Raw genomic sequence first — 15,616 nt, 5'->3', positions numbered from 1 at the left:
TGTATGTGAAACTGAAGCAAGAATATTCTGAAGCAATGCTTACCCTGCTACATATGATGCACAAGGATATTTTTATCCCACTTGCTTGCATTTTGTAAACATTCGACGTGATCCATTAAACTGATTTTATAAGACACCAATGGGTCACACCCCACGGCTGCTGTAGAGAGGTCAGGCCTGTCTCTTTCCTCGCTTCCCCCCGCCCCTTGGGTCCCCAGCCAGCCAGGCACAAGGAGTCTGAACACTCACATCAATCCTGGAACAGAACATTCCTTTCCCCATCTTGGCTCCTCTGGGCCCTCCCCTGGGCCCCAGTCTGGCTCTAGTGTCCATTTCCTCCCCTGGAAAGATCCCTGGACTCACCGAGGCAAGTGTCCACTATAGCACGTGGGTGAGAAGCCCCTGTTGCCTGAGCAGGAAGGAGCAAGGGGACAGTCAAAGGCAAAGCTTGTGGGTTCTGTGGGCAAGCCTGTCCGCTTTGTGACTGCATGAGCAGTGGTTGCTAGGTTACCCTTCCCCACAGCTCCAGAACCGCTCCCCAGCACCCCTCTCCTCACCCCCACCAAGCTCCTCTTCCTCCTCCTGGAGGGGAAGGCAGGGCTCGCTGGAGACCTGCTCTCCCTCCACGCTCTCTCTCCTCCTCCCTCTCAGGGCTTTCAATGGGAACCGAAGGAGAGAAGGAGAGTCAGGGGCTGGTTTCAGCCAGCGAGCAGCAGGCAGAGAGGGAAAAACTGGCAAAGAAGGTCGGTGGGGTTGGGTCCCAGCCTTGTCAGCCTGACCGGGCCAGATGCCACCATGGAGGGCTCTGTCTCCGTGCATCCTGTTTCTGGAGATTGACTGGAAGAAAGCTGTGTCTTGGATGGAGACATGATCCAGAGAATCCCTCTAGCCCTGCCCTAGGCAGGATCTCTGGGTGGAAAGATCCTGGGTTTTCAGGAGGCCAGGGGTTTCAAATAGATTCTGATACTCTCTAGATATGTCACTTTGGATAAGAGGCCTATACTGCCAGATACAGAATAGTGGTAAGAATGTTTGGTTCAAATCCTTGTTCTGTTACTTTCTAGCTGTGTGGCCTCAGAGGTCTCTGAGCCTCAGTTTTTGTATCTCTGAAAAGGACATGATACTTGCACTTATTCTCACAGGATTCTTGGGAAGATTCAAAGATCTAATGTACACTAAAGTGTTTAGAACAGTGTCTTACACCAAGTATGCTCTCTTACTGCTATTATCTCTTCTGAACTGTAAAATGGGGTACCCTCACTTAGCTCTGGGGTCCTTCTGAGCTAATGGAAGTGAAGCACCTATTGACTACATGCCTGGCACATAAGAGAAGCTCAACAATGGTAATTCATGATATCTTTATTATTGGTATCTTGATTTAGGCCAGACTATAAAGTGGGATAGGCCTGTAGCCTGAAACTGCGCTGGGTAAGTACTATTTCTCTGAGGCTCAGATTGGACACCCGTGAAGTGGGGCTAAGGGTAATGCTCAGTCCATGAGGCTGTGGAGAGAGACCAGGGCTGCCAGGGTGAAAACAGATTCTGTGACCTACAGAAAGGTTTGCACATAGTGCTTGACCCTGTCCTAGCCACGAATCCTCTGGCCCTCAAAACCAATGGGTGTGGGCCTATTCAGGCATCTTTATCCTCACCACCCCTGGCTTCATATTAGTGGCCTGATGCTTCTAGACTCTGTGTCCTCCTCCTGGGGAGGGATAAAAGGAAGGAGGACAGCTAGAGGCAAACCTAAGTCTTTCTGTCGAGGCCTGGAGATGCACACCACTGTGGAGGCACACTGGGGAGAGGTCGCTGGCCTTGGCCTTGCCCTACATGCTCCTCCATCCACGCAGGTCAGAATGTCCCCCATTTAAGCTCTGGCTTCTCCTGTCTCAGCAGGAAAGAGGTGACTGACCCCTTTGAAACCATCCTAAAAGTCTCCTTTCATGCTTTGGGGAATCCTGGTGACTATTATGATAAATAATATGCTTGAAAGAAGAGAGCTTCTCTCCTCCTGCCCAGCCCCTCTCTGCTGCTTTGAGCTTGTGTGGGGATCCCCTATAGTGGGCTGACACAGCTAAGAGTAAAAGCCACTTTCGCCCCTTTCCCGTCACCACCCCACCCCTGCCACCCCGCTTTGCACCCTTTAACCCTTCTATGGTATTACTTAGAACTGGATACCTCGTCTGCATGCAGATGGCAGCTGAGGGGACAAAGGGGATACCTTAGGGACTGCCCTCAACACTGGTTTGTAAAGGGTTGTAAGGGATGGTTGAAGAAACCCTTTCGACATCTTTCTTTGGTGAGTGTCCAAAACAGGAGGCAAATTCTGTCTGCCTGGAAAGGGTAGGAAGTATTGTCCTCCTCTCGGTCATAAGAGGTACAAGATAAAACTTTAAAAGCACTTCCTACATACCAGACATAGTGCTATCTTATCTCATTTAACCGATGAGGGAACTAATGATCGGAGAAATTCTTAGTTACTGTGTTGCAAATATATTCTGCCCTCCGTGGCTTGCTCTTCAGTCTCCAAATGCCATCTATTGATGGAGATGTTGGTGACAGTGAGAACGGCCCCACGTGTTAGACCAGCGCACTCAGACTGGGCCTTGATTTAGCAATGTGGGTACCTGAGTTCTGGCCAGCAGAGAATTCAGAGCCAAGACTCAAAGTGTACGAGAAAGCTTATTTAGAAAGTCACAGAGGTAGAAGAAGTGAGTAGTAGAAGACATGGCCTCAGGAAACAAGTTACAGAGGCAAAAAAGAAAGGTCCTTGGAGCTTAGTAGAAAGAGGCACTTTGGCTCGTGTGAGTCAGTGGATGATTGAGTGCCAGCCTGTGAACTGAAAGGTTGCCATTTGATTCCAGATCAGGCCACATGCCTGGGTCGCCGGTCAGGGCTTACGAGAGGCAACTGATCCATGTATCTCTTGCACATTCCCATTTCTCTCCTTCTCTTTTCTCCCTCCATTCCCCCCTCTCTAAAAGTAACTAAATAAAATCTTAAAAAAAAAAAAAAGTGCCTTGAGTGGTGGTAAAAGTGGGGCGGGAGGAGAAAGAGAGAGGCGAGGAAAAACGTGCTTGGAGGAAGGAGGTGGGGAAAGGCACAGCCGGGCTCCCTAGAGAGTGCCGCACTGGGTCCTTGGGTCTTGAGGATATTTATCTGGAGGTCTCAGGGTAGGATTCCAATAGAATATTCACCAGCTTTCCAAGTGTGTCCTTTCAAGGTCATGGCCTTTACTGATTGGTCAGTGCCAGGGTCAGGGTCAATGCAGCTGGTCCTGATGTCAGCCATGGTGTCTTTGCTTGTCTGGCTTTGCTGCTTTTCTGGGTCTGGATCTGAAACACAACTGAGACCGAGATGTTTTTGATGTGAGGCAGAACCTCGTCATCCTGGGGGCTTAATGCTTTAAGGCTATTCTCTGGACCCTTTGTTTGTTCCCCCTTTAAAGGAGTCTAACCCTCATGATTAGCAGCATGCCAGGAGAAGAAAGATCCGCGGAGGGTCTGAACCGCATGACCAGTGATATCAAAGGGGTCTAAACTGCATGGCCTCTGGTATGCTAGGGGAGGAAAGGCTACCCCGGTGGCAAGGTCCTTGTTTTCCCAGCTTTGCTCGTTACTAGGCACCCAGGGCTTTTTGCCTGGTGACCCTCTGACCGTGGCCCCTCATCCTTTGCCCTGCTCATGTCTGTCTAACTGCCTACCACAGAGAGAAAACCCTTATTTACCATAGCCCGATTTATTAATCTCATCCTTAAAGATCAGTGGTATTTGTGTCCTACCCAAGGTTATCTCTTGTCTTGTTTTCTAGAACATGGGTCCCCAACCTCCCTCCTCTGCTTCCATAGACTCCACTCACATGACTGCCTGAGCTCTGCCTCCTATCTCCTCCCACCCCACCCCAGGCAATGGAAAAGTTCTCTTTACAAAATCAGTCCCTGGTTCCAAAAAGGTTGGGGATTGCTGTTCTAGAAGATGTACTGTTTTACCTTTCACATTTAGATATCAACCTGGGTTTGATTTTTATGCATGGTGTAAGATAGAGCTCAAACCCATTTTTTTTTCATAAAAATATCCTTTTGATCCAGCACCATTATTTAAAACATTGTTTATGCCCTGTTTCTCTGCAGTATCATCTTTTTCAAAGTTCAAGTGGCCACATACATGTGGGCCTGTCTCTGGACTCTGCGTTTCCCAGTGGCCTTTGTTTACCAGCCCACCAATACTACAGTCTCTTAATAACTATCACTTTAAATACATCTTGATATCCAGTGGTGTAAGACTTTGTCAGGAAAAACTCATTTTCTTCTCCACTCTCAATATTTCTGGCACCAAATATAGAGCAGTTTTCCCACACCCAGCTATTCTGCATTTCAGCAGACACCAAGTGGGTGCTCCACAAGTTTAACTCAGTTCTGATTCTACCTACCTAGTGACCCCAGAGGTCAAGGGCCCAGTCCCAAAAGTGCCCCCACTTCAAACACCAGTTGCAAGTTCAGGTTGTCACCTGTTCTTCCAACTGGCCAGTTATAAATTGGGTTCCCATGATTCCCTCTTTGGGTTATATAATTTGCTAGGATGGCTCACAAAGATTAAGGAAACATTTGCTTATGGGTGCCAGTTTATTATAAAGGCTTTTATTAAGGATACAGAGGAATAACCAGATGAAGAGGTTCATAGGGAAAGGCCCAGGAAGGTCGTGAGCGCAGGAACTTCTGTCCCTGTGGAACTGAGGTGCCCCCCGCTCCCAGCATGTGGATGCATTCACCCCTCAAGGGTCTCTCCAAATCCCATCCTTTTGGGGTTTTATGGAAGCTTTATTTCATGGATGATGGACTAAATCATTGGCCATTGGTGACTGATTCAATCTCCAGCCCCTTTCCCCTCCCCAGATGTGGGGGAGAGGCTGAAAGTTTTTTTATCGAACAAAAGGACCCATGGGGGGGGGGTGCCCAGATGCTATTACTGAAACAACGACACCCTCCTTCCCCAGGGTCCCTCGGTTGTGAGTCCTTTGCCCCCCGCCCTTGGAATTATGGCTCTGAATGGCAGAGTTTGGTGAAAAGGAAAGGAACTATTTATTCAAAAGTTATACAGGTTTGATTAATAGCTAAATGTCACCCTTAAACCTCAAAATCCCTTCGAAACAACCACCAGCACACACACCATCCTGCCTTCCCCCCTTTGCCCAGTCAAGCCAGTCAGGGGTACCGTCCTTCAGGAGAAAAAGAACGGAACTCCGGGGCTCGGCTAGGCAGGCCTCTCGGGGGCCTCAGCACCATCTACCGCGTCGCCGCGATCTCCAGCTCTTAATCCATAACCATGTGGCACCTTCTCCTGGCCCACTAGCAAGAGTCCTTTCTCCCCTCTTTCTTCCCGCCTGGTCTTCACACGGTTCGCCAGAGTCTGTGTCCCTTTGCCTCTCAGGCAGGCCCGTGTCTCTCCTCTTTTCTTTCTCACATTCTGTATTAAGTCTTTTAAACCTTCCTGATCAGCTATGGTGATTAGCCAAATAATCCTCTTTGCAAAGGAGGAACGAAGCTCTCCTGTTATTGACATGCAAACTGACTTCTCAATGGCCCTGCTCAAGACTCCCATCCCCCATGGCGGCCCGCCCTGGAGTGGGGAGAATATATTTTTCTTGGACACTCCAATCTCTGGACCCCGTTACAAATATACTTTGGGGGAGGGGCATGGCTGTGCCCTGTTACAGTTTCCCCTGAAAACCAAAATCATCTCATTGACATAAACTCAGGTGTGGTTAAAAGGAGCTCATTATGAATAGCAAAAGAGATCTTTCTTTCTTTAATGACTTAGGAGCTCTGTGAAAGGAATGGGGATAGGTGCTCAGATATACATTTCATATTATAAATCACAATATGATATACATCCAGCTTTATTTTTTTCAGACTACCTTTGCTATTCTAGTTCCTTGTGCCTTTCCATATAATTTTTAGAATAATCTTTATCTATTGATATATCTTCAAATATTTTTGTTGGGATTTTAATAGGAATCAAGTTAAACCTGGGTATCTATTTGAAGAGAATTGACATTTTTACTATATTGAGTCTTCCAGTCCCTGAGTATGGTATGTCTTTCCATATATTTAAATCTTTGATTTCTTTCATTGGCATTGTGTAATTTTTAGCATGCAAACCCTGTACATATTTTATTAAGTATTTTTGAGCAATCGTAAATGGTATTGGATTTTAAATTTCAATGTTGATATATGCATTGTTAGTCTATAGATTTTTGTAGTTAGTTTTGTATCCTATTACCTTGCTGAACTCACTAATCAGTTTAGAAGATATGCTGTAGATTTCTTGGGGTTTTCTATGTAGAAAATAATATCATCTGCAAATAGGGAGAGTTTTGGTACTTTCTTTCTAGTCTGTGTGCTTTTTATTTCCTTTTCTTGTCTTATTACAATACCTAAAACTTCTAATACTGTGTTGAATAAAGAGCAGAGAGAGCAGACATCCTTACCTTGATTCTCATCTTAGGGGGTAAGCATTCAGTCTTTAACCATTAAATATAATATTAGTTGTATGGTTTTTGTAGGTGTTCTTTACCAAGTTGAGGAACTTCCCCTTTATTATTATTTTTCTGATTTTTTAAATCATAAATGGGAGCTAAATTTTGTCAAGTGATTCTTTTTTGCATCAACTGATATGAGTGTAATTTTTTCTTTAGCTTGCTAACATGGTGGATTACACTGATTGATTTTTTGATATTGAAGCAACATTGCATTTCTAAAATAACCTTCAGTTAGACATAGTGTACAATTCTTTTTATGTGCTGCTGAATTCTAATAATTTGTCATGGATTATTACTTCTATATTACTTCTATGTTGATGAGGGCTATTGATCTGTAGTTTTCATTTTTGCACTGTCATTGTTTGGTTTTGGTGTCAGGTTGATGTTAACTTCATAAAATGAGTTGGGAAGCGTTCTCTCCTATTTTTTCAGAAGAGAGTATATAAAATGTAAGTAATTTTTCTTTCATTGTTTGCTAGACTTTTCCAGTGAAATCATCTGGACCTCAAGATTTATTTTTTTGGAGTTTCTAAATTATGAAGACAATTTCCTTAATATTTACAGGACAATTCAGCTGATCCATTTCATAGTGGGTGAATTGTAGTGGTTTGTGTTTTTCAAAAAATTGGTATTTTTTTCTAAATTCAAACTTATGTGTGTAGAATTTTTCCCTATTTATTTCAAATGTATCCGTAATTGCTCATTAAAGCATTTAAAGAAAAAAAAAATCATGGCTGCACCCTTGCTTATGTGGCTCAGTGGATTGAGTGCCAGTCTGTGAAACGAAAAGTTGCCATTTCCGTTCCCAGTCAGGGCACGTGCCTGGGCTGCAGGCCAGGTCCCCAGTTGGGGTGTGTGAGAGGCAGCCCATGAATATTTCTCTCGCACTTCGATGTTTCTCTCCCCCTCTGACTCCTTCTCTTCTCCTCTCTCTGAACATAAATAAATAAAGTCTTTTTAAAAATTGCAAAAAACATATCATGGCTGCTATAACATCTTTGTCAGATAATTCTAACATCTTTGTCATTTTGGTGTTTGCATCTATTGTATTTTTCTAGAAAATTTTCCATATTATTTACATTTACAAGTTTATAGCCTAAGCCTTATCTTTGCTTGTGTCTAGAGACTATAGTGATATCTTTTTTTTCATTCTTGATATTGCACTAAAATTTGTCATTCTCTCTCTCCTCCCTTGATCAATCCTGCCAAGAGTTATTATTTTTATTAGTTTTTTTTTTTAAAGAACTGATTTTTAGGTTTTTATTGCCCTTATTTTCTTTCTTCCCCTTTCTTTGGGTTTAGTTTGCTGCTCTTTTTATAATTTCTTGAAATAAATACTAAAGTCATTCACTTCGTTTCCTTATTTTCAAATGTATTATACATTTAAGGCCATAATAGCTGCATCCCACAAGTTTTTCAAGTTAATAGGAAATAAATGCTACCTTTGCTTAGTTTTTTAAAAAAGATATTTATTTTTAGAGAGAGGGGAAAGGAGGGAGAAAAGGAGGGAGAGAAACATCAATGTGTGGTTGCCTCTCACGGGCCCCCTACTGGGGACCTGGCCTGCAACCCAGGCATGTACCCTGACTGGGAATCGAACTGGAGACCCTTTGGTTCACAGGCTGGCGCTCAGTCTACTGAGTCACACCAGCCAGGGCTACCTTTGTTTAGTTTCAATTTGCATTTCTTTTATGAGTGAGGTTGAACACCTTTTCACATGTTCAATTGCTGTTTATATATATGTCTTGTGATCTCTGTTCGTAACTTTTGCCCATTTTCCTGTTTGTTAGTCCTTCTTATACGGACATATGAATTACTTATTAGGCTACCCTTTGGTAATATGAGTAGTAGAAAGTTTTTTCCTACTTTATTGTTTTTCTTTTGACTTTGCCTATGCTGTAAACTCAGGTTTTAGACTTCTCTCCTACTAAAATGCTGAGAGCTTCGTTGCCTACCTTTGTTGTTCAGGAGGGTGCTCACTTTGACCCACTTTACTTTGTAGGGATTTCATTTAACCCCATGGAAGGTTCTGTAGAAAAGAGACCAGAGCACAGGCTCTGAAGACACTCAGGCCTGCCATCCTTTAGGTATATGATCCTTGGTAAGTAATGATAACTTTTAAGGTTCAGTTTTCTCATCTGTAAAAGAAGAATGACAATTCTGCTGACCTTAAGGGGTTGTTTGATGATTAAGTAAGATGTTTATACAATCATCTAGCACAGTGCCTAACCCATAGTGAAAACTTGTTGCATAGTATTTTAAAAATTTGTTTATCAAAATCAAGCAAACATTTCTTGAATGGCTGGTATATTTTCCTGGCACTATTCGCCATCCATATAGAGGAGAAAATCTTGTGATCACATGCCCCTTGGCTCACCTGCTGTTTTTTGTGCTTTTTACATGGAGTTCTGAATTGTGGCCAGTACTGTTGGGTGCTTTGATAAGGGTTGGCGCTCTGAGAGTTCGAGTCTTTGCCAAGCTCCTGGGTACACCTACCATGGCATTCCTCGTGCTTCTATTGTCCTAAGGTGTGTGATTAGCCTTCTGGTGGTCTTTCAGAGAAGAGGGGAAGAAAGAAAGGGGTGTGACTAAAGACCCCATGTGGTCACCCACCTGCCTCCCCTGGGATGATCCAAGTTACCTAGTTATCTGTCATCTGAGACAGACTCACAGCTATGGAGTCTGGACATGTATGGACTGGCCTAAGATATCATTCGGGGAGGTTGTCTAATGGGTAGAGCAGGCATGAGGTAAGACAGAAGAAGCCTGAGCTCTCCAGAAAGGTCTCAGGGCGTGGAACCAAACAAGCCTCCTACATTCATGCCTTTTCAACCTAAATGTGTCTTTTCTAAACCCCACCCCAATTTCTCCCCTCACACTCACTTTTAATACCTAATAATTCTTACAATTACATGTATCTCTCCTGCAAGCCTGTAAGCTCCAAGAGGTCAGAGTCTACATTTGTCTTGCCCATTACTAAGCGTAAGGCTGTGCTCTGCATGGTGGTTACATGGGTGTGTTTGCTTTCTGCTAATTCATGGAGCTCTTAATGCAATGACTACTGCCCAGGAAATACTCATTGAATGAATGAATGAATGACTGAATCAGAGTCTTAGGTAGTTAGGCCATTCACCCACTACATGCCTGAATTGTTGTCTCAAAATTCATACTAAATGTCTGCTAGTCAACAAAACAGTTCTAGTGGCAAAGAGCTCTCCACTGCCTGTATGTTCTCTGTATAGTCTCATTGGCTAGAAAGCTCTTCTTAATATAAAGCTGAAATATATTTCCTTGAGGCTTCCAGTGAGCATTCTTGTTCCATACGTATGGTAACATAAATCAAGCCTAGGCCTCTTTGTGATGACAACCCTTTAGATATTTGAAGGTAGTTCTCATACCCACCTCTTCTCCAAGCTAATCACAAAATCACTGATTAGACACATGCTTGTTGAGTATGTGCAACATGAATGCAAAGATGAAAAAATGTATTTGTCCCCAAGAGGTTTCTGGTCTTGTGGGGAGCCAGAGAAACTAAGGTAGAATGTCATCAGTGCTAGGGACAGTGGAGACATGGGGAAAGGAGAACCCTGGCCCACCTAGGAGTCTTGGGGAAGGATCCACAAAGGAGTGGGCTATAGAATGTGTTCTAAGTAGACCTGGTAGGACAGGACGGTCCAAGAAGAAGGGAAAACATATGCAAAATTCTGGGAATATAAGAGTCCACAGCATGTTATGGGACTTTAAGTAGTTCCATATGGCTTGGGAGACCAGAAGTCCCAGGTTGCTCAGAACAGTCCAGTTTATGCCTATTGTCCCAGAAAACTTATGTCCTCAAGTCTCAAAAGTGTCCCAGATTGGATAATAAATTCTCTGACCACTCTAAGTATGCCTGGGACCTAAAGTTTAGGGTGAGGTGAAAATGGATGAGATGAAGGTGGAGAGAGGCAGGGGCTGGCTGATTGTAAAAGGCCTTTTGGGCCAAGTTCAAGAACAGTTAACTGAGTTTTGTACGGTCTCTTCCCTTCTCCCTATATAACCTAATTCATAGATCAGTGCATCTATTGATAAATGATTGGTTCTATGGGTTATCATTTATGGAAGACTTCCCAGGTAAGTGCTTTCCACATAGCTAGGAGTATGGCCCAGGCAATCTCTGCTGACCTTTATTCATGTGTGTTCTGTAACTGATTGTCTGCCACAAGGCCTCGAATTTGACTTGTTTTTATGGTTGTGAGGTTGTGTCCTGGGATAGCATGCAGCTAGAAGCTTTGTAAGCCTTCCCTGGAGGGGGATAGCTGGGGTCAGGAGTAGGCCTATATTAGCTATAAACAACTTGCTCTACTGGACTGGGATGACTCCTGGTGTATTGGAGGGATCTGTAGGAATATTCAAATGAAATGAGTTTAATTGACTCTAAGGTAATACAATAACCAGGGAGTACTGAATTAGATATTTGAATGGGCAGCCAGAGGAAATGGTTTAAATATTTGGAAAGTGGATAGTAAGAGTAAGCATTTGAAATATGTCTGAAGCCTAGATGTTATCTCCTAGATGTTATCTCCAGGGAGGAAAGGCCAGGGGGAGGAGAGGTTACCCTGGGGTGAGGTCCTTGTTTTTCCAACTTTGTCCCCTCACTAGGCCCTCAGACCTGGTGACCATCTGTTCCTGGTTACAAATGTCTCAGTTTCCCTATTCTTTTGCCAAGGAATTTTCCTAGCTTCTTACTATCCCGTCTCACTGGCTTGCCCTTTCTTTCTGCTAATTAAGAATAAAGAGCGATCTGCATGTTGCCTCCAACTCCCAGTGCCCAGAGGAGGTCGGGTGTGACGGGAGTCAGCGTTCTGCATCATTTCTGCTCCAGGGAGAGCGTCTTTCCTTTCTGAAGCAACGGTCCTGTCCTCCCAACAGAGCTTGAACAAATGGGGCTGCGGGGAACCCCTCTGGGTCTGCCCTAAAATAATAGGAATTCTGACCAGCTTGGGCATATAAAAGCAAAAAAGAGCTCTCTGCAGAGGGCCATAAGCCTTGTTAACATCTGAAGGCTACTTCTTTGGGGCAGTGACGAACTCTTTCACTGGGCTCTGCCTCTTGACTGTTCCCGTTGTTTAACATAAAGAACTCAAGTAGTCCTAGCAAAGGCTCCATCACAATTTTTAAACTGAGAGACTTCTACCAAATAGTCTGGATTTCTGACTTTGTTTGGAAAACTGAAATGTGGAGCCTACATTTTCATTTAAATTCTATTTACAATTGCAGCGCCCATGACATTCTGCCCCAGGCCCCACACTTTCTATTTCGCATACTCACCTTTGCTTCTTCTTTCTTAGCCCTTGGCACCTTCTAACTTACCATATAGTTTAATATGTTTATTTATCTGTCTCCTTCCACTAGAATGTAGGTTGTATGGGAACGGGGATCTTGTTTGCACAATGTTACATACATCCCCTTCTAGGATATTGCAACCTAGCATATAATAGTTGAATGAATGAATGAGCCTGGGGCTTACATTCCCAAGTGGTAGCAGTCACTTGACTTGCCTGGGACCCAGAAGGCATGTGCATTTGCACAACTGCCCTATTTATTTGTCCCTACTGAGCAGCACACCAGCCTCTCCCTCCCCTTCCCCTTATTCTCATCCTTCAGGCCCCACTGGCTTCCCGTGGGCCTTGACATATTTGGTTCCCTCAGCCAGAATACTCTTCTTGCCCCACTCTTCCTGGTTAACTCCTGCTTATCCTGCGCTCTCAGTGTAAACTGTCCTTGATTCCTCTGTCTAGGTCAATCCCCCAGGCATGGAGTTAGTTCTTCCAAAACCTACCAGAGAAAATTCCTTTAATTACATTTTTAAAAAGTAATAAAAGGTATTCATCTGCCTGTAGAGATGGATGCCCTCTCCTCCTACCCTGACCTCTGAGCTTGGGATGCAGGTGCACTCAGCTGTGCACAGCTCAGCTCCTCTGAGTGAGTCAGCCCTGGAAACCAGTTCTGCAGAGCCAGGCATGGAGCAGGAGCAGGAGCAGCTGTGGGCCAAGGTTTGTAATTACTCCCTTAGTCCTCTGTTTACTCAGGACTTACATTATGCTAGGTCTCTTTATTGCATCCTGCCTGTGTCAACACTGGTGGGGGAGGGAGCTAGGGGCATTCTGGCAACATCTCTCATCCTCCAGACAGAACCAGGACAACACCCTCTTCAACCAAATAACCACGTAATTGAGGGCCCTTCCTGAGAACCTGGGGGCAAAGATGTGGAGTTTCCAAACAGAGGCTTCTGGGAAGTATAACCTAAGCGGGGCATAGAGAATTCTAAACTGACAGAGCGGTAAAGAGCAGCTTCACCTCTCTCTCCAATTTTGATGCGAGGAAATTGAGACCCAGGTGGGGCAAAGGGTGCATCCAAAGCCAGAGAGCACATGAATCCCAAAGCCAGCGCAAGAACCCATAGGTTTCACTACTTTTCCTGGGCCTGGGCTTCTCGGGCTGGAATGTCAGGAATTCTTGGTTCAGTCTGCACTAGTTGCGGGACCGAAGCACAGAAGATGATGGGAATGGATACGGAATTTGACAGCTCTTTTCTTGGGGTCCTCAAAATACAGATGTGTGGGCCTCACTCCTCATTGATTATGTCTGCAGGAGAGCCCTGACGGGGGGGATTTTGAAAAGCTCCTTGGAGATTCTGATGTTCATGGGCCTGGGTGAGGCTTAAGTTCTTTCTAGCTTGGCAGATATTCAGCTAAAGTCAGTAAAATGAGTCCTGTGCTAGAGTGCATTCCTATTATCGGTCCACAATAGCATGTCTCAGCGGGACAGTTCAGCTCCCTAGGAGGCATCCTGAAAACTTTTTAAGTTTTAGTTGTCAGTGAAAGGGGTACTTCCTTTGGCATTCTTGTAATGCAGGCATTCACAAGGACAGGCCCTCACAATGAAGAATTGTCTTGAATCCTGCTCATCTTTTGAATGTCCTGCCAGAACATTCATGTGGGTGAAAGGTCAGTCTACAGTTACATGAGTGAAAAACTCCATTTCAGTTTGTATATAAGAAATAGATTTCTTATCCATTGTAAGTTCATGCATCTGCCAATTTCATGTATGATGTTATTAACATGGCTTTTACTTTTAAAGTTAAGATTCTATTACATTGTAAAGAATCATATGTGCAAGTATGACATACCCTGTTATAAGAGATATATTTTGTAGCCCCATAGCAAGGTGTTGAGTCTGATTGGTTTGGGCCTTACTGATCTACAAACAGCAAACCCTCCAGGAAAACAGTAGACCTATAGCTTTCAGACAAGCTTCAAAAAGGCCTAAGGTGCCTTAGATTGGGCAGGGGACTGGTTGGAAGGATGAATCAACTTGTCATAATCAGGTCCCGATGGAAAATGAAGCTAGCACTAGGGCAATAAGGTGAGAAGGCTAGGCTTGGGTGAGCAGGTCACAGAGCCCAGTGTGGTATCATCTCTAAACTAACCTTAGACATGTGAGGAGAGGGGTTAGACTAGTAGTTCTTGAATGCCTGCTGTGGGTCAGGACCTGTGTTGTATACCTGTATCCACATCCTGCAAGTGCCCCCACAGTCCTAGGGTATATGCTATTAGCCCTGATTTTACTACAGAGGAAGCCCAGGCTCTGAGAATTAAACTAACTTGCAAGTGGACACATGGTGTTTTCAGGGTGGAAGTCTGTTCACCTGCCTTCAAAGCTGCTTTGTCATTGCAGGCCCCAGCGAGTTTCCTTCTGCCTGAGAACATTTGTATTTATTTGGTTTTTGATAAGCAGTGGCTCTGTTTTTGATGCTTTTGCTGGCAGTGATTGTGCAGCCTGGATAGCAACAGGGGGGCTTCCTCGGGAAAGGTGGGGTTTCCTTGACAAATAACTCTTGGCTCCCTGAGTTCTTGGCTTTTCTGACTTTTGGCTATATTGGCACCTGGAGCACTCACCTCTGTGACCCACTGCTCCTTGCTGTTCATCCCAGGTGGCAATGTCAGGGCACACACTGCCTGCGGTAGGTACTCCCACATCTGGCTGGCCTTTTGCTTCTTTACCTCGTGGCCAGTTCTGTTGTGCTCAACCCAGCCTCCTTCTGTTGGCTGGTTTCCTGCCCCGTTGGGGCAAGCAGGGCATTATAGTCTCTAGGAGTCCTGCAGGGGGCTTTCCTGTGAGCCATTCCTTTCTAGAAGGGATTTAGAAGCTGCAAACCCATTAAGATGTGTCCATAGCCCTGCCTTGAGCGGAACTTTCAGGAAGATTCCCAGTTGAGTGGGGATGTCAGGAACAGGGATGGAAGCATGGGTAATGTGCTCTGGCTTCTTAGAGTGGGGGTGCGTGCTCTTGTGTATGGGGCAAGGGGAGGGGGTGCCAGGAAGGGTGGTTGCTAACTTGGCCCTGGCAAACCACCATTTTAAGCAGAACCAGAATTGCTGGCACAAATTGTTTTACCAATTGGTAGATAGGTAGATACAACTACTGCAGTGAGATGCTTCAGGCTAAATTAAAGAAACCACATGGGGGGGAAAAAAATCCCAGACCTTCTTCCTCACTTCCCTCCTCCCCCCAAACCCTCTGTCTTCAGTAGGGAGTACAGTCCCTCACTGGTTCCCCATAAGCATGTCCAACCCCTCACAGTCTTTTATTATCCTGAGAGGCACTATGATGGCAGCAAAGGCCAATTTGGAGGGCTTTAGTGCTCCTCCTCCACCCCCATACTTTTTCATTGCTAACCAGTTTAAAACATCTCAAATAAACATGCAGTCTTAATAAAAAAAACAGTGCTTTCTCTGTAAGCAGGCTGTCCGGGGAAGTACTACTTAGACTTTACTGTGCATATATATTACCTCTGGATCTTGTTAAAACGTAGAGTCAGGTTCAGTAGGTCTGGAGTGGGGCTCCAAGCCCCTGCAGTTCTAAGAAGCTCCTAGGTGCTGCTCACTGGGAAACCAGTGCATGGAAGCCGCGGGCAGCCCCACCTCTGCCTCCCTTCAGCCAGCTAAGCCCCTTCTTCAAGGACTCCTGAAGCCCCACTGTGTGAGGGTCTGAGGGGAGAGGGAAAGGGCGTCTCAACATGGCTCCTTAGCCAGCATTT

This window comes from Pteronotus mesoamericanus, unplaced genomic scaffold (genome assembly GCF_021234165.1).
Source record: "Pteronotus mesoamericanus isolate MK-2021 breed Mesoamerican mustached bat unplaced genomic scaffold, CSHL_Meso_final contig_24, whole genome shotgun sequence".
Taxonomy (NCBI): domain Eukaryota; kingdom Metazoa; phylum Chordata; class Mammalia; order Chiroptera; family Mormoopidae; genus Pteronotus; species Pteronotus mesoamericanus.
The sequence above is the reverse complement of the archived record's forward strand: the minus strand, read 5'-3'. Positions refer to the sequence as shown.